We start from the raw sequence: 25030 nt of genomic DNA on the forward strand, positions 1-25030 counted from the left end.
TGGTGATGTCCGGTAGTTCTACTGACTGAAAACTTTCTTAAATGTACAATACACCCACATCTTCAAAACAGTTTCCTCTGGGTGCTCTAGTTTCCTTCCACAGTCGAAACATGTACTGGTTAGCTGGATTAGCGATGGTAAATTGCCCTGTAATATTTAGCAATGTTCAGACTAGGTGGGTTAACTATGGTAAAGATGTGGTTATGGTGGGGTAGGGTAGGATCTATATCTGAGTGGGATATGCTTTAGCGAGTTGTTGCAGGCCAATGGGCCGAATGACCTGGAGAAATTCGATGTACTGTAAATGAAAGTGAGACTTTTTAATACTATTGTCAGTCTCCGACACTCTAAAGCAATTTGGATAATTTCCACAACTTTTATTCGATGGTCCAGTTTATGATTGTAAGTTATTTTCTGGATTGGTCAGTTTCTGGTCTGAATGTGTACTTTGAATATGAGAGGTTTTTTCATTCTGTGTCCAATAATCTCTGGGTATCTGTTTAAATGTGTACCTTTTCATGTCAATGTTTGATTTCCCTTTGGACCATTTGAAAACAAAGTATTGATTCAGTCATTTTGTCTGAGATGTGTTCTGTTCTCTCCTTTTGGAAGCAAATTAAATTGCAATATTTGTTTCAATCTGGCACTTGGCCTGCTATTTAATTCCTCCAGTTTGGACAAAAAGAATTGATACATGAATTACATAAAATCAGAGAGTCAGACAGCAAGTTGCATGGTGAGCATGGTGAGGTAATTGGATGAATAATTAGTCTGAATTTTTATTCTTTCCCTACGTAAGTGGAATACATTGTGAACATGCAATAGGTTCAGTATTTCTAATAAACAAGTAGAATTTACTTTTTGACCAAGTTGATAACATGCATTTAAAATCTATAGGAAGTTCACTTGTACACTGGGGCTGACACACTCTCACACTGTCCTGGATAACGTGTTTAATGAAATGTTAGTTCTCCCACTTGTGACATATTTCAGCTCATGACTTCTCTATTTTTGCCTATAGACCTACTAACCTGACAGTATTTCTGTATGTTGCAAGTAATTCTGTACCCGTTGTGTATTGGCACCATCTCACTTTTTGTTCTGTCCAGAAATTATCAGTTTCCTTCAACTCCTTCATGACATGAATAAGGACAATAACTGGTGCAGTCTGCAACTGTTTGTTCTTCTGTGAGTGCAGAACTAATCAGTTTGGATTAGAAACTGGCTTTCTGAAAGAAGGCAGCAAGTGGTGGTTGATGGAAAACATTTGGCCTGGAGTCCGGTTACTAGTGGTGTGCCACAAGGATCTGTTTTGGGGCCACTGCTGTTTGTCATTTTTATAAACGACTTAGACGCAGGCATAGGTGGATGGATTAGTAAATTTGTAGATGACACTAAAGTCGGTGGAGTAGTGGATAGTGTGGAAGAGTGTTACAGGTTGCAGGGGGACTTGGATAAACTGCAGAATTGGGCTGAGAGGTGGCAAATGGAGTTCAGTGCAGCTAAGTGTGAGGTGATGGACTTTGGGAAGAATAACAGGAAAGCAGAGTAGGTGGGTCAATGGAAAGATTCTTGGTAGGGTGGATGTGCAGAGGGACCTTGGAGTTCATGTACATAGATCCCTGAAAGTTGCCACCCAGGTGGCTAATGCTGTTGAGAAGGCATACGATGTGTCAGGTTTCATTCGTAGAGGGATTGAGTTCCGGAACTGCAATATCATGCTGCAACTATATAAAACGCAGATGTGGCCACACTTGGAATGTTGTGTGCAGTTCTGGTTCCCATATTTTGGGAAGGATGTGGAAGCATTGGAAAAGATGTAGAGGAGATTTACCATGATGTTGCCTAGTCTGGAGGGAAGGTCTTATGAGGAAAGGCTGAGACACTTAACCTTTAAAGAGACTTCAAAAAAGAAGTGGGCGGCACGGTAACACAGTGGTTAGCACTGCTGCCTCACAGCGCCAGAGACCCAGGTTCAGTTCCCACCTCAGGCGACTCTCTGTGTGGAGTTTGCATGTTCTCCCCGTGTCTGCGTGGGTTTCCTCTAGGTGCTCCAGTTTCTTCCCACAGTCATAAAGATGTGCAGGCCAGGTGAATTGGCCATGCTAAATTGCCCGTCGTGTTAGGTGTAGGTGTAGGGGTATGGGTGGGTTGCGCTTTGGCGGGTCGGTGTGGACTTGTTGGGCCGAAGGTATGTATGTAACGCTGTATGTAATCTAATCTAAAAAAAATTGGCAAGAAGAAGGCTAAGAGAGGATTTGATAGAGACATTCAAGATGATCAGAGATTTAGATAGGGTAGACAGTGAAAGTCATTTTCTGAATGGCGGTTAGAAAAGGTTGTAAAAAAGGCCTGCTTGTCTCCTTTAGTAAGCACACTGAGTTTAGGAGCTGGGACATCATGTTAGGACTGCACAGGACAATGGTTAGGCCACTTTTGGAGGACTGCGTACAATTCTGGTCACACTGCTATAGGAAGGAAGTTGTGCAATAAGAAGGTGCAAAAAATTGACAGAGTTGAAACCAGGATTAGAGGGTTTGAATTATCGGGAGAGGCTGAATAAGCTGGAGCTATTTTCCCTGGAGCCTCGGAAGCTGAGGGGTGATTTTTACAGGTGCTTAAAAAATCATGAGGGCATCGATAGGATGTAAAGCCAAGGTCTTTTTCCTTGGGTGGGGGAGCGTGGAGGGCATAGGCTTAAGGTGAGAGGGCAAAGATTTTAAAAATAACCTGAGGAACAACCTTTTCAGGCAGAGAGTGATGTGCATATGGAATAAGCGTTCAGAGGAAGTGATGAAGGTGGAAATAATTACAATATTTAAAAGGAGCCCAGATGGGTAAATGAACAGGAAGGATTTGAAGGGATATATGCCAAATTTATAATCCAGAGAAGGTATGGTGTTAGGGTGAAAGGAAAGGCTGGTAGGCATAGGGAATGCTGGATGACTAAAGAAATTGAAGGTTTGGTTAAGGTATAGACAGGCTGGATCGAGTGAATCCTGAGAAGAGTATAAAGGCAGTAGGAGTATACTTAGGAGGGAAATCAGGAGGGCAGAAAAGGGACATGAGATAGCTTTGGCAAATAGAATTAAGGAGAATCCGAAGAGTTTTTACAAATATATTAAGGACAAAAGGGTAACTAGGGAGAAAATAGGGCCCCTCAAAGATCAGCAAGGCAGCCTTTGTGTGGAGCCGCAGAAAATACAGGAGATACTAAACGAGCATTTTGCTTCAGTATTTACTGTGGAAAAGGACATGGAAGATATAGAATGTAGGGAAATAGATGGCGACATCTTGAAAAATGTCCATATTACAGAGGAGGTAGTGCTGGATGTCTTGAAATGCATAAAGGTAGATAAATCCCCAGTACCTGATCAGGTGTACCCTAGAACTCTGTGGGAAGCTAGGGAAGTGATTGCTGGATCTCTTGCTGGGATATTTGTTTCATTGGTAGTCACAGGTGAGGTGCAGGAATACTAGAGGTTGGCTGACATGGTGCCACTGTTTAAGAATGGTGGTAAGGACAAGCCAGGGAACTATCGGTGGTGGGCAAGTTGCTGGAGGGAGTCCTGAGGGATAGGATTTACATGTATTTAGAAAGGCAAGGGCTGATTAGTTATAGCTGAAAATGTGTTGCTGGAAAAGCGCAGCAGGTCAGGCAGCATCCAAGGAACAGGAGAATCGATGTTTTGGGCATCAGCCCTTCTTCAGGAACCTTGGATGCTCCTTGGATGCTGCCTGACCTGCTGCGCTTTTCCAGCAACACATTTTCAGCTCTGATCTCCAGCATCTGCAGTCCTCACTTTCTCCTCGCTGATTAGTTATAGTCAATATGGTTTTGTGCGTGGGAAATCATGTCTCACAAACTTGATTTGAATTTTTTGAAGAAGTAACAAAGAGGATATGATATGGGCAGAACTAGAGGGCATCGGTTTAGGGTGAGAGGGGAAAGATATAAAAGACACCTTAGAGCAACATTTACACACAGAGGGTGGTATGTGTATGGAATGAGCTGCCAGAGGAAGTAGTGGAGGCTGGTACAATTGCAACAATTAAAAGGCATTTGGATGGGTACATGAATAGGAAGGGTTTGGAAGGATATGAGTTGGGTGCTGGCTGGTGAGATTGGATTGGATTGGGATATCTAGTTGGCATGAATGGGTTGGACTGAAGGGTCTGTTTCCATGCTCTATGACTCTATCATTCTTTGCTAGTAAATGAGATTTGATTAGTTTAGGGTATCTAGTCAGTGTGGACTAGTTGGACCAAAGGCTGTATGACTCTACAACCTGAAAGTTACAGGTTGATAACTAGACTCTCATATATACCACAGCAAAAACCTGATAGGTGTCATATGATAAATGCCATTACATAGTCATAAATCAGAGAGTGACAGGTACAGATTAATAACTGCACCCTTGAGATACACAGAGCAAAGGCTGACATGGATAAACTCATACAGCACAGAACAGCCCTTCAGGCATCGTGTCTGCACCCACAATAACTACCATTGATGGTTTGCTAATTTCCTGCACTTGGCCCATATCCTTAAATGGTATGACATTTCAAGTGCTCATCCAAATAGTGTCTTCCAGATTCCCACCAGTTGTTGAGTGAAAGAGGTTTTTCTGAACTTCCCTCAATATATCTACCCCCTATGCGACACCATAGTGAAAATCCTTATCCTTTACCAATATACTTTATTCATAAAATACTTTGATGATCTATACAAGTGGACATGCTATACATATGTAAACATTCCATTTCTTTGCATACCGAAACAGAGTAATCGTTCCTATTTACAGGTCTGTACAATTACATTTTTTTGCTGAGGCGTCAGCAGAGCCCAAATGACTGTGTGGGCCCCCTGTTCTTCTTTAGGCAGGCCGATCTTACACGATGGTCTTTTCCCACCGCGCCTTGACAGCAGCTGCCCCAAGCTTCAGCGCGTCCCACAGCACGTAGTCCTGGACCTTGGAATGTGCCAGGCTGCAACACTCAGTCAGGGTCAACTCCTTCAGCTGGAAAATCAACAGGTTTCGGACCGCCCAGAGAGCGTCCTTCACCGAGTTGATGATCCTCCAGGCACAGTTGATGTTCGTCTTGGCGTGCGTCCCAGGGAACAGGCCGTAGAGCACGGAGTCCCCTGTCACGGCGCTGCTCGGGACGAACCTCGACAAACATCACTGCATTCCCCTCCAGACTTCTTCTGTATAGGCACATTCCAGAAGGAGATGTGTGACAGTCTCGTCCCCCCCGCAGCCACTTCGAGGGCAGCGTGCGATGTGGCTGAGAGTCCGGGCGTGCATAAAGGATCTCACAGGCAGAGCCCTTCTCACCACCAGCCAAGCCACGTCTTGGTGCTTGTTGGAAAGTTCTGGCGATGAGGCATTCTGCCAAATGACTTTGACAGTCTGCTCAGGGAACCCCTCAATAGGATCCACCCTCTCCTTTTCCCGAAGGGTCTCAAGGACACTACGTGTTGACCATTTCCTGATGGACTTGTGGTCAAAGGTGGTTTTCTTCATAAACTTCTCCATGAAGGACAGGTGATACGGAACGGTCCAACTACTCGGAGCGTTCTGCGGCAGCGAGGCCAGGCCCATCCTTCACAACACCGGGGACAGGTAGAGCCTCAGTACGTAGTGACACTTGGTGTTTGCGTACCGGGGACCCATGCACAGCTTGATGCAGCCACACACCAAGATGGCCATCAGGGTGAGGGTGGCATTGGATGTATGTTTTACCCCATTGCCCAGGTCTTTGTACAGTGAGTCCCTTTGGACCCAGTCCATCTTTGACGTCCATATAAACTGAAAGATGGCCCGGGTGATTGCAGCGGCACAGGTTCTGGGAATAGGCCAGACCTGTGCCACGTATAATAGCAATGACAGTGCCTCACACCTGATGACCAGATTTTTTCCCGCGATGGAGAGCGACCGTAGCTTCCATCTGCCCAGTTTCTGCCTCACTTTGCTGATATGCTCCTCCCAAGACTTGGTGCATGCCCCAGGAACAGATTGATAACTACATTCACTCACACATTTGCACAGCTTATACTGACAGGTACAGGTGGACAGCCGTAATCCCACATTCACCTCGCTGGAACTGACAGGTATGGATTGATAAGGAAACTCTCAGATCCAGATACGGACTTTTATTGGGTAGCCCTATTGTGGAGCTGTGGAGGTGTTGGTTAGTATCTGGTTCTCAGTGAATTGGTTTCGATATTTTTATTACAATCACCAGATAAAGAGCAGCTCAGGCCAAGAATAGAATCAGATCTGTAGTTCTGTTGGACTTGCCGGTTTGAAAGAAAAACAGCCTAATGATTATTAAATGAATGTTACATTCAGAGGTTTGATACTGTCAAACTTAATGTTGATTTACAGGAGATGTCTCTTGTGTCTGAATCCAGACAAATACTTAAAGGGCCAAGGCATATTCCCTCGAGGCAAAGCCAAGTGTGATCAGTTCCTACTGACAAAAAGCAGGTATGTTACCGTTGTCAGACAAAAGAATATCCTTTCCACAGCCACAGAGCAGTTTGAATTAGACGCACATTCAGCTCAATTTCAAACAAAGAGTCAACTACCATCAAGGAATTACAATTTTTTAATCTCTCTCCATTCTCCATACACATCACCCCATTTCCAATAAATGTTATTATTCACAGCCATATAGTCATAGATTTATACAGCACAGAAACAGATACTTTGGCTGGACTCATCCATGCCAACTAGATATCCTGAACTAATCCAGTCTCATTTGCCAGCACATGGCCCATATCCCTCTAAACCCTTCCTGTTCTTGTATCCATCCAGGTGCCTTTTAAATGGTGTAATTGTACCAGTCTCCACCAATTTCTCTGGCAGCTCATTCTATACACAGACTACGTCACATTGAAAAAATTGCCCTCCAGATCCCTTTTAAATCTTCCCCTCTAACCCTAAACCTATGCCCTCTCACTCTGCACTCCCCTGCCCCAGGGAATAAATGTTGTGTATTTATCCTATCCATAGCTCTCATGATTTTATAAACCTCTATTCGGTTACCCCTCCAAAAACAGCCTTAAGCCTATTCAACATCTCCCGCTACCTCAAATACTCCAACCCTGGCAACATCCTTGTAAATCTTTTCTGAACCCCTTCAAGTTTCACAATATCTTTCTGATAGGAAGGAGACTAGAATTGCATGCAATATTCCAACAGTGGCCTAACCAATATCCTGTAAAGCCGCAACATGATCTCCCAACTCCTGTAATCAATTCACTGACCAATAAAGGAAAGCATGCCAAATGCCTTCTTTGCTATCCTATCAACCTGCAACTCCACTTTCAAGGAGCTATGAACCTGCATTCCAAGGTCTCTTTGTTCAGCAACACTCCCTAGGACCTTATCATTAAGTGTATAAGTCCTGCTAAGATTTGCTTTCCAAAAAATGCAGCACCTCACATTTATTTAAATTAAAATCCATCTGCCACTTCTCAGCCCATTGGCCCATCTGATCAAGATCCTGCTGTAATCCAAGGTAATCATCTTCGCTGTCCATTACACTTCCAATTTTGGTGTCATCTGCATACTTACGAACTATACCTCTTGTCAGGTGGGTCAGTGGGCTGAGAAGTGGCAGATGTAGTTTAGTTTACATACATTTTGATAAAGCAAACCAAGACATGAATTCCACACTTAATGGTAGGGCACTGGGGAGTGTTGCTGAACGAAGAAACCTCAGTGTGCCGGTGAAGATTTCCTTGAATGTACTCCAACGGGTTTATTTGGAAGCACTAGCTGTCAAAGCACTGTTCCTTCATCAACCGCCTGATGAAGATGCAGTGCTTCAAAAGCTAGTGTTTCCAAATAAACCTGGTGGACGAAAACCTGGTGTTGTGTCATTTTTCACTTTGTCCACCCGAGTCCAACACTGGCACCTCCAAGTCCATGAAAGTAGTTGCAGATAGACAGAGTGGTGAAGGCGGCATTTGGCGTGCTTGCCTTTATTGTTCAGTGAGTGTAGGAGTTGGGAGGTCATCTGGTAGCTGTGCAGGATATTGGTGAATCCACTTTTAGGAGATTGTGTATAATTGTCACCAACCTGCTACAGGAAGGATGTTGTTAAACTTGAGGTGGTACAGTAAAGATTTACAAGGATGTTATAGAGATATACAGTTGTACAGCAGAGAAACAAACCCTTTGGTCCACCATGTCCATGATGTTCAACAAACACCAAACTGCATTCGTCCCATTTACCTGCACTTGGCCACTAGCTGACTATACCCTGGCCTATTAAAGGCACGTCCCGATGCTGCTTAAATGCTGTGCGAGTACCCAACCACCCTCTCAGGCAGAACGTTCCAAACTTTATCCATCCTCTGGGTCAAAATATTTTTCTCACATTTCCTCTACGCTGTTTTCTCCTCAACTTCAACTTGTGCCCTCTGGACTTAGACACATCGGCCACGGGGAGAAAGATCCTCTCAACCTACTCTGCCTACATTTCTGGTAATCTGGTATTCTTCAGTCAGATCATCCATCAGCCTCCTCTGTTCCAAGGAAACAAAAGTCAGCCTATCCTGTCTTCCCTCATAACGTGACTTTCCAACCCACTGCAACCTCTCCAGTACAATCGCATCCTTCTGATAGTGGGCCTAATCAACGTTCTATAAAGTTGGCATAACAGTGCCTTGCTTTTGATGTGTACAGAGCTGAAAATGTGTTGCTGGAAAAGCGCAGCAGGTCAGGCAGCATCCAAGGAACAGGAGAATCAACGTTTCGGGCATAAGCCCTTCTGTCCTAAACGTCGATTCTCCTGTTCCTTGGACGCTGCCTGACCTGCTGCGCTTTTCCAGCAACACATTTTCAGCTCTGATCTCCAGCATCTGCAGTCCTCACTTTCTCCGCTTTTGATGTGTACAGCTCAGGTAATAAAGGCCAGCATTCTGTATGCCTCCTTCAGCAGCCTGTCCAGTTGTGCTGTTTCCTTCTGGGACCTATAGACTTGTATACCAAGGTCCCTTTGTTCCTCAGTACTCCCTAGGGACTTACCCTTCATTGTGTAATTCTTTCCCTTGTTAGACCTCCTAAAATGCATTATCTCACACTTATCAGGAATATCAGAGCCAGTGTTCTGCCGGCGGTACTCATTCTGTAGCCTGAGACCATCCCCCTCACTGTCAACAAGTGCTGCCAATTTTCATGTTGAAGAAGAAAGAACAGTACAGCACAGGCCCTTTGCCATCCAAGCCTGCACCAACACATTGTACACTTCCACACTAAAATCTCATCTACGAACATAGTAATTGTACCTTCTACATTCACATCCAAGTCGTTAATATACAGAACAAACAGCAAGTGTCCTGGCACTGATCCCTGTGGGACACCGCTGGTCATGGGCTTCCAATCACAAACACAACCCATCACCATCACACTTTGCAGCCTGTCTGCAAGCTAATTTCAGATCCAGTTTGCTTTAGACTCCAAGAGCCAATCTTAGACCAGTCTTTTATATGGGAATTTGTCTAAGGCTATCAGGGTGGCCTGTACCTGCCAGAATAGAGAGGCCCATATCTGTTAACACAAACTGGCCGATAAGTGGAAAGTAGAATTAAACAGCAGGACATGAAACACAATGGCAGAAACTAAGCACATCAGCCTGTTCTCACACACTGAGGCATAACGATACCATTGAACAAGCCATTCAGAGGACAGTAAAAAGGATCCAGCCTGTAGCCATTGGAAACAGTTCTGACCAGCAGACCTAAGCTCTGATAAATGAGTAAGTCCAGCCACAGTAAATGAACAGGCACAAGATGTTAGCTACAGCCCATTAATCCGCTAAAACAACTGAGGGGGCAACAGCTAAAGTTATCTTATACTACTCAGTTTCGTAACTGTATGACTTTACACATTTTAACTAACTTTATAACAGAAATGAAAATTACAAATTTATAACAAGTAATGCAAAATTAACTGTTTTCTGTTTTTTCTTCATATATAATAAGGACTTTGGGGCATGTAAGAGGAGCAATAGAATTTGATTAAAATTAAATACAATGAATAACAACATTCAGGATGTCCCTCAAGATAAGCTAGACTGACAGAAACCTGAAGGAGTATAGCAAGTAACTCTGGAATGTGAACAAATAGGAGACATAGAAAGATCCCAAGGCAGAGGGATTACAGTATCTGCTAATCACCTTGAGATCATGTGAGCCTGGAGCTGTCAATAGATGCCCATCATTGATTAGGTGTCTCATAGGATAGGGTATGCAATGTAAGAGGGAGGAACATATTAATCACGTTGTATGTGATTGTCCACAGAAAGTTACAAAAGATACTGCTTTTTTTATTGTAAAATCAGAGTGTGCCATGGATCTCTCCTCCGAGGCCAGTCTCAGGGGAAGATCCTTTGGCCCTCTCCCTGCATTAACCAGTTTCTTCTTGAATAAACACCTACCACTTGCCTGAATCCTGCCTGCCTCCTGAGTCTTTCATCTCTGGTTGGGGATTATACTCCTACAGCAGCCTTACTGTAGTCCATGTAAACTACATCAACTGTACTACTCCCATCAGTATATTTCGTTGCCAGGACTGGAGGATTTGAGTTATGGGGAGAGGCCAAATAGGCTGTTGTTTTTCCCCCCTGGACTGTCTGAGGCTGAGGTATGACCTTACTGAGGTTAATAAAATCATGAGTGACATTGAGGGGTGAATACACAAGGTCTTTTTTCTAATGTTTGGGAGTCAAAAAATAGAGGGCATAGGCTTAAGGTGAGAGGGAAAAAGTTTAAAAAGCACTTGTGGGATTACTTTATCATTGCAGAGGGTGGTGCTTGTATGGAATGAGCTACCAGAGGAAGTGGAGGTGGTGGGTACAATTACAACCTTATGTAGGCACCTGGATCGGTACAAGAATAGGAAGAGTTCAGAGGGAGGCAGACCAAATGCTGGCAAATGGGACTTGGTCGGATTAGGATCTCTCGTCAGCACTAACAACTTGGACCAAAGGACCTGTTTCTGTGCTGTACAACTGTATGACACTCTGAAGGCCAGACCTTGATATCACTACTCCCAGTTAGATTCCGCACGATCAGAATTGGAAAAGTCCATTGCTTTTCCCACCTTGACTTTTAAGAACAGCACAGACTCGTTTCTGTGGCAATGTGTTACAGTTTTACTTGTCTGTGAATCCTACAGATACAAACAATTACAGAAAGTAGGTTCTTTCCCATTCACTTCAGGAAACATGAACTGAGAACTCTCTTCTGTCCGACTCTGCTAACTGGCTGTCCACTTTACAGCAAACATTCAAACTGCTCAGTAACACCACGCAGGAAGATTGAAGCAGGGTCAAGTGAGTATGGGCATCCTCCCTGTGTCATAACTGTTCCTTTCAAAAATCTTTTTTATACATAAACTCAGTGCATATACACAATAGAGAACAGCCTGAGTATGCTGCTTGAACTGTTGTGCTCTTCCAGCACCACTAATCCAAAAACAACCTGAGTGGGCGGCATGGTGGTTAGCACTGTTGCCTCACAGCGCCAGAGACCCGGGTTCAATTCCCGCCTCAGGCGACTGACTGGGTGGAGTTTGCACGTTCTCCCCGTGTCTGCGTGGGTTTCCTCCGGTTTCCTCCCACAGTCCAAAGATGTGCAGGTCAGGTGAATTGGTCATGCTAAATTGCCCGTAGTGTTAGGTAAGGTGTAGATGTAGATGCAGGGGTATGGGTGGGTTACGCTTCGGCGGGGCGGTGTGGACTTGTTGGGCCGAAGGGCCTGTTTCCACATTGTAAGTAATCTAATCTAGTCAACATTACATTTTAGTTTCGAAAGTCTTCACTAGACAACGTGGCTCTACTCTGTGGCAGCCTGTCACATCGGAGCTGGGTTTTGAAGGACCAGTCCCATTGAATAGCACAGACTGACAGGTAGATAGTAATTCCCAAGTACACAAGCCGTACAAGTGAATGGAAGAGCAGAGCAAATAGTTGCTGACTGCGCCAGATATTGTCCTTATTCATGTAACGAAGGGTGTGAAGGAGACTGATTTCTGGACGCAACCAAGAATGAGATTGTGCCAATACACAGTGGGTATAGAATAACTTGCAAAGCACAGAAATACTGTCAGGTTAGTAGGTCCACCAGCAAAAATAGAAAAATCATGCCCACAAGGTTGGGAGAGCTAGCATTTCATTAATGAAGTTAAACAGGACAGGGTAAGAGTGAAATATGTCAGTCCCAGTGTACAAGTGAACTTCTAATCAAATTTAAATATATGGCATCACATTGGTCAAAAAGTAAACTCCACTTGTTTGTTCAGAAATACTGAACCCCCTATTGCATATGCACAATGTATTCCAGTTATGTAGGGAAAGAAGTAAATAAACATTCAGATTAAGTATTCATCCAATTATCTCACCATGGTTTAAAGTTGCTGTCTGACTCTATGACTGTATGTAATTCATGTATCAATTCTGTTTGTCCAAGCTGGAGGAATTAGATAGCAGGCCAAGTGTCAGAGTGAAACAAAAATTACAATTTAATTTATTTCCACAACGTGAAAACAGAACACATCTCTTACAAAATGAGTGAATAAATACATAGTTTTCAAGTGGTCCAAAGGGAAATCAAATATTAATATGAAAAGGTACACATTCAGATAGATCCCGAGAGATTATTGGACACAGAATGAAAATGCTCTCATAAAGTGGTCTTGTTATAAACATGTGAACAATAAATTCAAAATGCACATTCAGAATATAACTTACAATCATAAACCCTACCATAGAATAATAGTTGTGGAAATTGTCCAAACTGCTCTGTACTGTTAGAGACTGACAATGGTATTAAAAAGTCTCACTTTCATTTACAGTACATAGATCCCACCCCTGCTATTGGGGTGGCACAGTGGCTCAGTGGTTAGCACTACTGCCTCACAGCAACAGGATCCCAAGTTTGATTCCAGCCTTGGGTGACTGTCTGTACGCAGAAGCTGATGTTCACAGGGTATGGGAGTGGAGGGCAGTGAGTCCGACCTGTGTCTGTCCAAAGTGATATCCAGTACATTCAAAGTTGTAGGTATTACATGAAACACATTCTTATGTCAATGGATGACACCTACAGAGTAAAACAGGTTACACTTAAAAAGATTTGAGTTATAGTCCAGTAACATACTGACATGTAAAGACTCTGAAATAGGGTTTACAAAAATGATTTACATCCCAGAAACAGACGGGCACAGATTGGTGTCAAGAGTGTGGTGCTCAAAAAGCGCAGCATCCAGGAAGCAGGAGGATCAATGTATCAAACATAAGCCCTTCATCTCGACATTTCAGGCATAAACCCTCTCATCCTCAGCATCTGTAGTCCTCACCTCTCCTAGGGGCACAGATTGCAGGAATATTTCTAAGTGGCTGGCAAATAGTGTAACGTATTACTGCTTACATCAGTGCTTGATGGATACAGAATAAAACCTCTCTTGAAGTAACACTAATTGACTATTACACAGAGGACCAGAGTCTGAAGAGACAGATGTTGAGTTAATGTAAAATGTGTAAATAAGGACATGACAGATACAGAGTTAAAGTGACACATGCTTGCTTACATTTGCTGGTTAACAGGTATTCACGTAACACTGAGAAATGCTATAAATTCCTACATAGAGTCGTAGAGATGTACAGCATGCCGACCAGATATCCCAACCCAATCTAGTCCCACCTGCCAGCACCCGGCCCATATCCCTCCAAACCCTTCCTATTCATATACCCATCCAAATGTCTCTTAAATGTTGCAATTGTACCAGCCTCCACCAGTTCCTCTGGCAGCTCATTCCATTCCCTCTGTGTGAAATAGTTGCCCCTTAGGTCTCTTTTATATCTTTCCCCACTCAACCTAAACCTATGCCCTCTAGTTCTGGACTCCCCGACTTTGTCTATTTATCCTATCCATACCCCTCATAATTTTGTAAACTCTATAAAGTCACCCCTCAGCCTCCGGAACTCCAGGGAAAACAGCCCCAGCCAGTTCAGCCACTCCCTGTAGCTCAAATCCTCCAACCCTGGCAACATCCTTGTAAATCTTTTCTGAACCCTTTCAAGACTCACAACATCTTTCTGATAGGAAGAAGACCAGAATTGCACGCAATATTCCAACAGTGGCCTAACCAATGTTCTGTACAGTCGCAACATGACCTCCCAACTCCTGTACTCAATACTCTGACCAATAAAGGAAAGCATAGCAAACACCTTCTTCACTATCCTAGCTACCTGTGACTCCACTTTCAAGGAGCTATAAACCTGCATTCCAACGTCTCTTGGTTCAGCAACATTCCTGAGGACCTTACCATTAAGTGTATAAGTCCTGCTAAGACTTGCTTTCCCCAAATGCAGTACCTCGCATTTATCTGAATTCAATCCCATCTGCCACTTCTCAGCCCATTGGCCCATCTGGTCCAGATCCTGTTGTAATCTGAGGTAACCCTCTTTGCTGTCCAATACACCTCCAATTTTGGTGTCATCTACAAATTTACTAACTGTACCTCTAATTCTCACATCCAAATCATTTATGTAGATGATAAAAAGTAGAAGACCCAGTACCGATCCTTGTGGCACTTCACTGGCCACAGGCCTCCAGTATAAAACTGCACAACGCCTGAGCAGTTATGGATAGATCTCTGGGCCCACAGTTTTCAATCAAATTCTCAGAAATATATTAATCCCACACTCAAGACGTGACTCAGCTCTTGACTCAAGAAAAGTATGACATAGAAACTTTTTTCTTTTCATTTCTCTTCAACTCCGTGCAATTGAAAATGAAATCAAAAGAGAAAATGCTGGAAAATCTCAGCAGGTCTGGCAGCATTTGTAAGGAGCGAGAAGAGCTGACGTTTCGAGTCTAACTGACCCTTTGTCAAATCTTTAAAAAAAGGGAGAAATAGGGAGTTATTTATACTAGGGTGAGAGAAGGTGAGTCATGGCTCCAGAAGCAAAGGTAGCAATAAAGATGTGATAATGTCAGTGCATAAAGAGATTATAGGGAGATTAGGAGCTGTGAATTACCGAGGCTGAAGCCAGTGATATGTGACATACTATATGGGGGATGGAGGCATGGGTGAAGTCGAGGCAAAATGGAAAATAGGGGAGAAGTGTAGCAAATGGGGAAGAGGAGAGGAAAAAGGTGATGAGAGTGGGGAGCGAGAGAAAGAGAGACAATCAAGAAATAAGAGGTACAGAACAGTGGAAAAAAAAATTTAAAAGATAGATTACTTACAATGTGGAAACATGCCCTTCGGCCCAACAAGTCCACACCGACCCTCCGATGAGCAAACCACCCAGACCCATTCCCTTACATTTACCCCTTCACCCTTCACCTAACACTGTGGGCAATTTAGCATGGCCAATTCACCTAACCTGCACATTTTTGGACTGTGGGAGGGAGCACGCGGAAGAAACCCTCACCCAGAGAATGTGCAAACTCCGCACAGACAGTTGCCTGGGGTGGGTGGGGGGGGGAATTGAACCCGGGTTTCTGGCGCTGTGAAGCCCAGTGCGAACCACCGTGCTGCCCCAATAAATAAAATAAACGAAATAAAATTACGGGCAGAATGAAAACAGAGGGGTCGAGATGGGATAATCATCTGAAATTGTTGAATTCAATGTTGAGACCGGCAGGCTGTAACGTGCCGAGTCGGAAGATGAGGTGCTATTCCTCATGAATGGGACTACTCCATGAATGGGACTACTTGCGTTGAGCTTCCCTGGAACATTGCAGCAGGCCAAGTACCGACATGTGGGCATGGGAGCAGGATTGTGTGTTGAAGTGGCAAGCCACAGGAAGGTCCGGGACCTCATTGCGTACAGACTGAAGAATGAGTTGCATCAACCCCAAGCGTAGAAAATACTCACGGTCAGGTTTCAGTGGATTGTCTTCACTTGACAACAAATGAAATCACAATTTCAAATGGATGAGGTTTTTTTTCACACAGTGATAAATTCTGTGTTAATTCAGAGGAAACCGAGAGACAGACAGAGCAGGAAAATATCGAGCTCCGCCTCCAGCTCACTCCCGCCCCAACTGTATCTGGTACTGAACCTTTTCTCCCCAAAGCTGACTGTCCCTGAGCAGAGGAGCGCATGCGTGAGGCCCTCCCCCAGCGCTGCCATTGAGGAGCATTTACTCAGTGAGTGCAAGAGGTTTGTTTGAAACAGACCGCAATGGAGAGATCAGCGCCCAGGGAAGCAAGGGAACAGCAGGCTCCTTCCAGCAGCACATCGGGATGGGAGCCTGGGACACAGAGGGGGCTCCGAGACCGGGATTGATTCGGGGTGAGTTCAGGGTGAACCGGGGGCTGTTTGTAAGAGGCCGAGCGGAGCAGGAACTGGTCCCGGAACTTGGAGTGAGCGGACTGTGGGGGAAGAGAGAGGCCTTTCTCGGGCTGTGTGTGGGCCTGCTGAGGGAGGCAGAGCGGGAAGAAGCTGCTGTGGGACATTCTTGGGGTTTGCAATCCCCTAAACACTGATGGGAATTCATTGTTTCCCACTGTTTGTTGAGGTTGCGCAGTCAATAGCGGAATCGCAGACCGACTGTAGGAATGTGATACTCCTGTAAAAGGAGTGGGTCTTGGAATAAAAGTAGATATAGCACCGTTTTTTCTCTCTCCAACTGGTAGTGTTTTGGGAGTTAGATATTGAATTGTGTTAGTATCCCGGTGGTGAGTAGTCCCATTCATGGAGCTGTGCAGTTGTTGCTCAGTTTCTCCATCTCACTGAATTGGTATCGAATCATATGAAAAACAAACATAATCTCCAGACAAAGAGCAGCTCAGTGCAACAATGAAATCAGATCCGCGGTTCTGTTTAAGTTGCTGGCTTATCCTAACGAATATGCAATGGATGTGACATTGATCAATATTGCCAGACTCGCTTCACGTTGATAAACAGGTGGTGTCTCTCCCTCCAGACAACAGACCCCACCACCAGGGATATATTTCCCTCCCCACCCCTTTCCGCCTTCCGCAAAAACCGTTCCTTACGTGACTACCTGGTCAGGTCCACGCCCCCAAACAACCCACCCTCCAATCCTGGCACTTTCCCCTGCCACCGCAGGAACTGTAAAACCTGCGCCCACACCTCCTCCCTCATCTCTATCCAAGGCCCAAAAGGAGCCTTCCACATCCATCAAAGTTTTACTCGCACATCCACTAATATCATTTATTGTATCCATTGCTCCCGATGCGGTCTCCTCTACATTGGGGAGACTGGGCGCCTCCTAGCAGAGTGCTTTAGGGAACATCTCCGGGACACCCGCACCAATCAACCACACCACCCCATGGCCCAACATTTCAACTCCCCCTCCCACTCTGCCAAGGACATGGAGGTCCTGGGCCTCCTTCACCGCCGCTCCCTCACCACCAGACGCCTGGAGGAAGAACGCCTTATCTTCTGCCTCGGAACACTTCAACCCCAGGGCATCAATGTGGACTTCAACAGTTTCCTCATTTTCCCCTTCCCCCACCTCACCCTAGTTCTAAACTTCCAGCTCAGCACTGTCCCCATGACTTGTCCAGACTTGTCCGACCTGCCTATCTCCTTTTCCGCCTATCTCCTTTTCCACCTAACCACTCCACCCTCTCCTCCCTGACCTATCACCTTCATCCCCTCCCCCACTCACCCATTGTACTCTATGCTACTTTCTCCCCACCCTCCTCTAGCTTATCTCTCCACGCTTCAGACTCACTGCCTTTATTCCTGATGAAGGGCTTTTGCCCGAAGCGTCGATTCCGAAGCTACTTGGATGCTGCCTGAACTGCTGTGCTCTTCCAGCACCACTAATCCAAATACCTGAGGGACTAAGACACTGTAATACTTCCTCAGTTTGAAGCGAAGTGTGACCAGCTGCCTCAAGCAAACAGCAGGTATGTAGCCCATTGACATTTACACCAGTTTTGAAGATAGATAAACTGAATCCTCATCCAAAATAGACACTCAGGAACAGCATTAAAATCTGCATTTAATAAGAATATTTTCTACAATGTAGATAAACAAATAGATCACACAGTTACATAGTTTCAACAACCATCCGTGAGGTAGCTGCTAAGTACAGAGATGGAGGGAAACTACTCATCAACAGTTTCTCTCTCCATTCTCAGAGCACATCACCCCCATTTCCAATCAGTGTTATTATTCACAGCCATCGCGTCATAGAGATGTACAACACGGAAACAGACCCTTCAGTCCAACTCGTCCATGCCAATCAGATATCCTAACCTAATCTAGTCCCATTTGCCAGCATATTGCCCATATCCCTCTAAACCCTTCCTATTCACATACCCATTCAGGTGCCTTTAAAATGTTGTAATTGTACCAGCCTCCACCACTTATCCATGCCGTTCATGATTTTATGAACCTCTTCAGAGAAAACAGCTCCAGCCTTTCGGCCTCTCCCTCTTGCTCAAATCTGCCAACCCGGATGAAGCACATTTACATGTAGTTTGTCTGTGACTGAGAAGGACAGAATTGCACCTTTACTGAAGAGTTGACACATACAGAGATGATAATTCAAAAATGTGAATTCCAAACAATCTCTGCAAAAGTCTGAGTTTTCCTCACTCTTAAATGTCCTGCTAGTAGTAGCTCATGCGCTCCTTTCTGTAACCCACAGGCAATACAACTTGATAAACTTCTGCCCATTTCTCATCAGCCTGAATATGTGATGGTCTCCAGTTCCTCATTAAGACATTATTTTTAAAGATAATAACATGCAGGGATATATTCGGATTTATTTTCTTTGTATGCCTTTTGATACAATTGCTTTAAATTTTCATCTTTCTGCTGTAACTCAGTTAATTTGTCTGAGCTAAAGATGTCTGCTTTGTCATCTGTGTGTTCCCGATTTGTCTCAACCATCAGGTCCAACAGGGTCTCTGCTAAGTTCACTTCAACGTTCTTATTGTACTCCTTTGTCCTCTCCTGTTTCAACTTGTGACTTTGTCACCACACAGTCAGGAAAAATCCCAGGATATATGTCCAGCAATAATTCAGTTGCCTGAGTTTCCATTGGCTATTCAACCACCGTAGGCAGCACTCCTACTGGTGAATCAACAATATCATTATCAAGGACAAATTGTATTCCTGGAGCTGAGAGTTTGTCCAATACTCCTACCAAAACTTCTCCACTCTTCACTGGACACTCTAACCTCACTTCTCACAATTACGCATTTCTTGTGTCAACAAGAATTCCCGTTACTAGTACCTTTTCTGGCAATAGTCCTTCAGAGGTGCATATCCCAATCTGTGATACTGAAAGATGAGGAGAGGATCTTTGTACTTCATAATATTGCAACCACTTTACCTGATCCTCCTGGCCTATGCGAGTAAACTTTACCTTCAGATGCAGATGGTTTAAGAAGATCTGGCACCTCCGACCAGCTTGTACATTCTGGTGCAGCTTTCTAGCCTCCTCTGAGCTTTCTATTACCACTCCAACAAAATTCACTGCCTTATCCTGTTTCCTACATCTGGCTTCCCAATGCTTTTCCTGACCCACCAACACTGATTTGATGTGGCCTACTTTATTGCAGGGAAAACACCAGAGCTTTTTAACTTCTTTCCCCTTCAAGGGTTTCCTTTTTATCCTGTGGTAAGTCATCTTTACGATCTTCACCGAGATCTATTATTTCCTTTCCATGTGAGGATTTCTCTTATCTTCAATTTCTATTCCTCATGGATTGAAATTGGTTTTGGAAGCCAAACCTTGATTTATTGACCAACTCATAGCCATCAGTCATTTCAGCTGACAATCTTGTTGTTTTAACTCTCTGCTCTTCCACATGAGTTTTCACTACGACAGGAAGTGAATCTTTGAACTCCTGTCTATGTGCCAATTTCCAAAGCTTTTATTCAATGGAACAGTTTATGATTGTAAGTTATAGTCTGCATCTGTATTTTGAATTTATTGTTCACATGTTTATAACCAGACCACTTTATGAGAGCTTTCTCATTCTGTGTCCAATAACCTCTGGGTATCTGTCTGAATGCGATATTTGATTTCCCTTTGGACAGGCATGTAAACCACAAGAATGGCCCACAGCAGTGTCTCCCTCAGCAGGCCCATACACAGCCCGAGAAAGGCCTCTCTCTTCCCCACCCCCAGCCCGCTCACTCCAAGTTCGGGACCAGTTCCTGCTCCGCTTGGCCTCTTATAAACAGCCCCCCGGTTCTCCCTGAACTCATCCCGAATCAATCCCGGTCTCGGTCCCGATGTGCTGCTGGAAGGAGCCTGCTTTTGCTTATGTCAATGTGATTTTAGTTATTAGGTTCTAGTTGAATGTAAAAATTTAGTTATCAATATATATACACCTGTGAGATTCTGCTCTGGGAATGTGGGTGTTATCAAAATGTACCTGTCTGTTTCTGCAATGCCAATGTGTTTGTGCAATATCAGTCTATCACTGACAGCTTCAACTATATGAACGGATGCATCAATACCTGAAAGTATCTTTACCTGTCAGTCTGTGCTCTGTGAATAAGTGAGTGTACTTATATATTTGTCTCTGTTTAACATGACACTTGCAGAAACTGCAGGAGCTCTTTTTATTTCAAGTCTCTGTTGCTCAACGTGAATAAGATTTTATCTATTGCCATCCATGTCAGGGTGGCATGGTGGCACAGTGGTGCCAGGGACACAGATTCAATTCCAGCCTTGGTTCATTATCTGTGTGTAGTTTGCGCATTCTGCCCATGTCTCCATGAGTTTCCTCTGAGTGCTCTAGTTTCTTTCTTTGGTCCAAACATGTGCAGGTTTGCTGGATTAGCCATGGTAAATTGTCCTGTATTATTCAAGGATGTGCAGTGTCAATGGGTTAACTGGGGTAAATGTGGAGTTATGGGTGGGGTCCGCTCTGTAGAGTTGTTGCAGGGAGATGGGCCAAATGACCTCTGTCTGCACTGGAGAAATTCTATGTACTGTAAATGAAAGTGAGACTTTTTCTTTCATTGTCAGTCTCGACAGTGTAAAACAGTTTGGATAATTTCCACAACTTTTATTCAATGGTACAGTTTATGATTGTAAGTTATATTCTGCATCTGTATTTTGAATTTACATGTTTATAACCAGACCACTTTATGAGAGCTTTCTCATTCTGTGTCCAATAACCTCTGGGTATCTGTCTGAATGCGTACCTTTTCATATCAATATTTGATTTCCCTTTGGACAGGCATGTTGCTTTGGAAAATGTAGGGGGTGATGGCTGTTCATGCTACGTTCCCCTGAGAATCCAAGTTTCTGGTACTGACACTGGCTCTAATGCAACGAGGGGTATGTCAGCTTCCAAGAGATCAATTATGGTTAGGGGATTCTGTAGTCCGAGGTACAGACAGATATTTCTGTCGCCAGCAGCGATAAAGCAGAATGGTGTGTTGGTTCCCTTGTGCCAGGATCAAGGATGTCTCAGAGTGTGCAGAATGTTCTCAAGGGGGAAGAGGGGACAGCAAGAGGTCATTGTCCACATTGGAACCAATGACATAGGAAGGGAAAAGGTTGAGATTCTGAAGGGAGATTAGAGAGAGTTAGGCAGAAATTTGAAAAGGAGGTTACTTTTAGTGCTACAAGCTAGTGAGGGCAGGAATAGGAGGATAGAGCAGATGAATGCTTGGCTGAGGAGCTGGTGTATGGGGGAAGGATTCACATTTTTGGATCATTGGAATCTCTTTTGGGGTAGAAATGACCTGTACAAGAAGGACAAATTGCACCTAAATTGAAGGGGACTAATATACTGGCTGTGAAATTTGCTAGAGCTGCTTGGGAAGATTTAAACTAGTAAGATCATGTCTTTTTGTGACTAGTTGATGTTCATGTATCCTGGTAACCAGTTTTCTGCCTGTAAGGTGGGGGGTGGGACCCAGGGAAATAGTGAGGAAAGAGATCAGTCTGAGATTGGTACAGTTGAGAACAGAAGTGAGTCAAACAGTCAGGGCAAGCAGGGACAAGGTAGGACTAATAAATTAAACTGCATTTAAACTTCCCCTAACAGGGAAGGCAGATGAACTTGGCATGGTTAGGAATATGGCACTGGGATATCATAGCAATTACAGAAACTTGGCTCAGGGATGGGCAGGACTGGCAGCTTAATGTTCCAGGATACATGTGCTATAGGAAGGATAGACAGGGAGGCAAGAGAGGGAGGGGGAGTGGCATCTTTGATAAGGTATAGCATGACAGCTGTGTCGAGGGAGGATATTCCTGGAAATACATCCAGGGAAGTTATTTTGGTGGAACTGAGAAATAAGAAAGGGATAATCACCTTATTGGGATTGTATTATAGACCCCCCTAATAGTCAGAGGGAAACTGAGAAACAAACTTGTAAGGAGATCTCAGCTATCTGTTAGAATAATAGGGTGGTTATCATAGGGGATTTTAATTTTCCAAACATAGACTGGGACTGCCATAGTGTTAAGGTTTTGGTGGAGAGGAATTTGTTAAGTGCGTACAAGACAACTTTCTGATTCAGTATGTGGATATACCAACTAAAACAGGTGCAAAACTTGACCTACTCTTCGGAAATAAGTCAGGGCAGGTGACTGAGGTGTCAGTGGGGGAGCACTTTGGGGCCAGTGACCATATTTCTATTAGATTTAAAATAATGATGGAAAAAGATAGATCAGATCTAAAAGTTGAAGTTCTAAATTGGAGAAAGGCCAATTTCCATGGTATTAGGCAAGAACTTTCAAAAGCTGATTGGGTGCGGATGTTCGCAGGTAAAGGGACGGCTGGAAATTGGGAAGCCTTCAGAAATGAGATAACGAGAATCCAGACAAAGTATATTCCTGGCAGGGTGAAAGGGAAGGCTTTCCTGAAGAAGGGCTTATGCTCGAAACGTCGATTCTCCTGCTCCTTTGTTGCTGCCTGACCTGCTGCGCTTTTCTAGCAACACATTTTTAAGCTCTGAAAGGAAAGGCTGGAAGGTATAGGGAATGCTGGATGACTAAAGAAATTGAGGATTTGGTTAAGAAAAAGAAGTAAGCATATGTCAGGTGTAGACAGGAAGAATCGAGTGAACCCTTAGAAGAGTATAAGGGAGATAGGAGTGAGTATGCTTAAGAGGGAAATCAGGAGGGCAAAAAGGAGACATGAGATAGCTTTGGCAAGTAGAATTAAGGAGAATCCAAATACATTAAGGACAAAAGGGTAACGTTAGAGAGAACAGGGCTCCTCAAAGATCAGCAAGGCGGCCTTTCTGTGGAGCCGCAGAAAATGGGGGAGTTACTAAATGAGTATGCATCAGTATTTATTGTGGAAAAGGATATGGAAGATATAGACTGTAGGGAAATAGATGGTGACATCTTGCAAAAAGTCCTGATTACAGAGGAGGAAGTGCTGGATGTCTTGAAATGTAAAGGTGGGTTAATCCCCAGGACCTGATCAGGTGTACCCGAGAACTCTGTGGGAAGCTAGAGAAGTGATTGCTGGGCCTCTTGCTGAGATATTTGTATCATCGAGAGTCACAGGTGAGGTGTCAGAAGACTGGAGGCTGGCAAACGTGGTGCCACTGTTTAAGAAGGGTGGTAAGGACAAACCAGGGCACTATAGACCAGTGAGTCTGACCACAGTGGTGGTCAAGTTGTTGGAGGGAATCCTGAGGGACAGGATGTACATGTATTTGGAAAGGAAAGGACTGATTAGGGATAGTCAACATGGCTTTGTGCGTGGGAAATCATGTCTCACAAACTTGATTGAGTTTTTTGAAGAAGTAAAAAGAGGATTGATGAGGGCAGAGGGATAGCTATGACCCAAATGGACTTCAGTAAGGCATTCAACAAGGTTCCCCGTGGCAGACTGATTAGCAAGGTTAGATCTCATGGAATACAGGGAGAACTAGCCAGTTGGATACAGAACTGGCTCAAAGGTAGAAGACAGAGGGTGGTGGTGGAGGGTTGTTTTTCAGACTGGAGTCCTGTGACCAGTGGAGTGCCACAAGGATCGGTGCTCTACTTCTTGTGAAATATACAAATGATTGGGATGCGAGCATAAGAGGTACAGTTAGTAAGTTTGCAGGTGACACCAAAATTGGAGGTGTAATGGACAGCGAAGAGGGTCACCTCCGATTACAACAGAATCTTGACCAGATGGGCCAATGGGCTGAGAAGTGGCAGATGGAGTTTAATTCCGATAAATGCGAGTTGCTGCATTTTGGGAAAGCAAATCTTAGACTTATACACTTCATGGTAAGGTCCTAGGGAGTGTTGTGGAACAAAGAGACCTTGGAGTGCAGATTCATAGCTCCTTGAAAGCGGAGTCGCAGGTAGATAGGATAGGGGAGGCGGCATTTGGTATGCTTTCCTTTATTGGTCAGAGTATTGAGTACAGGAGTTGGGAGGTCATGTTGCGGCTGTACAGGACATTGGTTAGGACACTATTGGAATATTGCGTACAATTCAAGTCTTCCTTCCTAACAGAAAGATGTTGTGAAACTTGAAAGGGTTCAGAAAAGATTTACAAGGATGTTGTAAAGTTTGGAGGATTTGAGCTATAGGGAGAGGCTGAACAGGCTGGGGCTGTTTTTCCTGGAGCATCGGAGGCTGAGGGGTGACCTGAAAGAGGTTTACAAAATAATGAGGGGCATGGATAGGGTAAATAGGCAAAGTCTTTTCCCTGAGGTCGGGGTGTACAGAACTAGAGGGCATAGGTTTAGGGTGAGAAGAGAAAGATTTGAAAGAGACCTAAGGGACAAGGTTTTCACTCAAAGGATAGTACGGGAATGGAATGCGCTGCCAGTAGAAGTGGAAGAGGCTGGTACAATTGCAACATTTAAGAGGCATTTGGATGGGTATATGAATAGGAAGGGTTTGGAGGGATATGGGCTTAGTGCTGGCAGGTGGGACTAGATTGGGCTGGGATATCTGGACAGGTTGGACCAAAGGGTCTGTTTCCATGCTGTACGATTCTATGAGACATGAGGGGCAGTTTTACTTTTAAACAAAGAGAGTGGTAGCAGTGGAACATACTGCCAGAGGTGGAGATGGGGGTAGATATGA

The 25030-nt window shown here is 44.2% G+C and overlaps 1 long non-coding RNA gene across 1 annotated transcript; it reads right to left on the minus strand.

Moving 5' to 3' along the window:
* Positions 1 to 12515: 12515 nt before the first annotated feature.
* On the minus strand, positions 12516 to 16102 carry LOC140470789 (uncharacterized). The gene is made up of 2 exons (XR_011956707.1): positions 15904 to 16102; positions 12516 to 13378 (listed from the first exon to the last, which is right to left on the minus strand). It is a non-coding gene; the product is annotated as an uncharacterized lncRNA (long non-coding RNA).
* Positions 16103 to 25030: the final 8928 nt, after the last annotated feature.

The sequence above is a fragment of the Chiloscyllium punctatum genome, chromosome 52 (genome assembly GCF_047496795.1).
Source record: "Chiloscyllium punctatum isolate Juve2018m chromosome 52, sChiPun1.3, whole genome shotgun sequence".
NCBI lineage: Eukaryota > Metazoa > Chordata > Chondrichthyes > Orectolobiformes > Hemiscylliidae > Chiloscyllium > Chiloscyllium punctatum.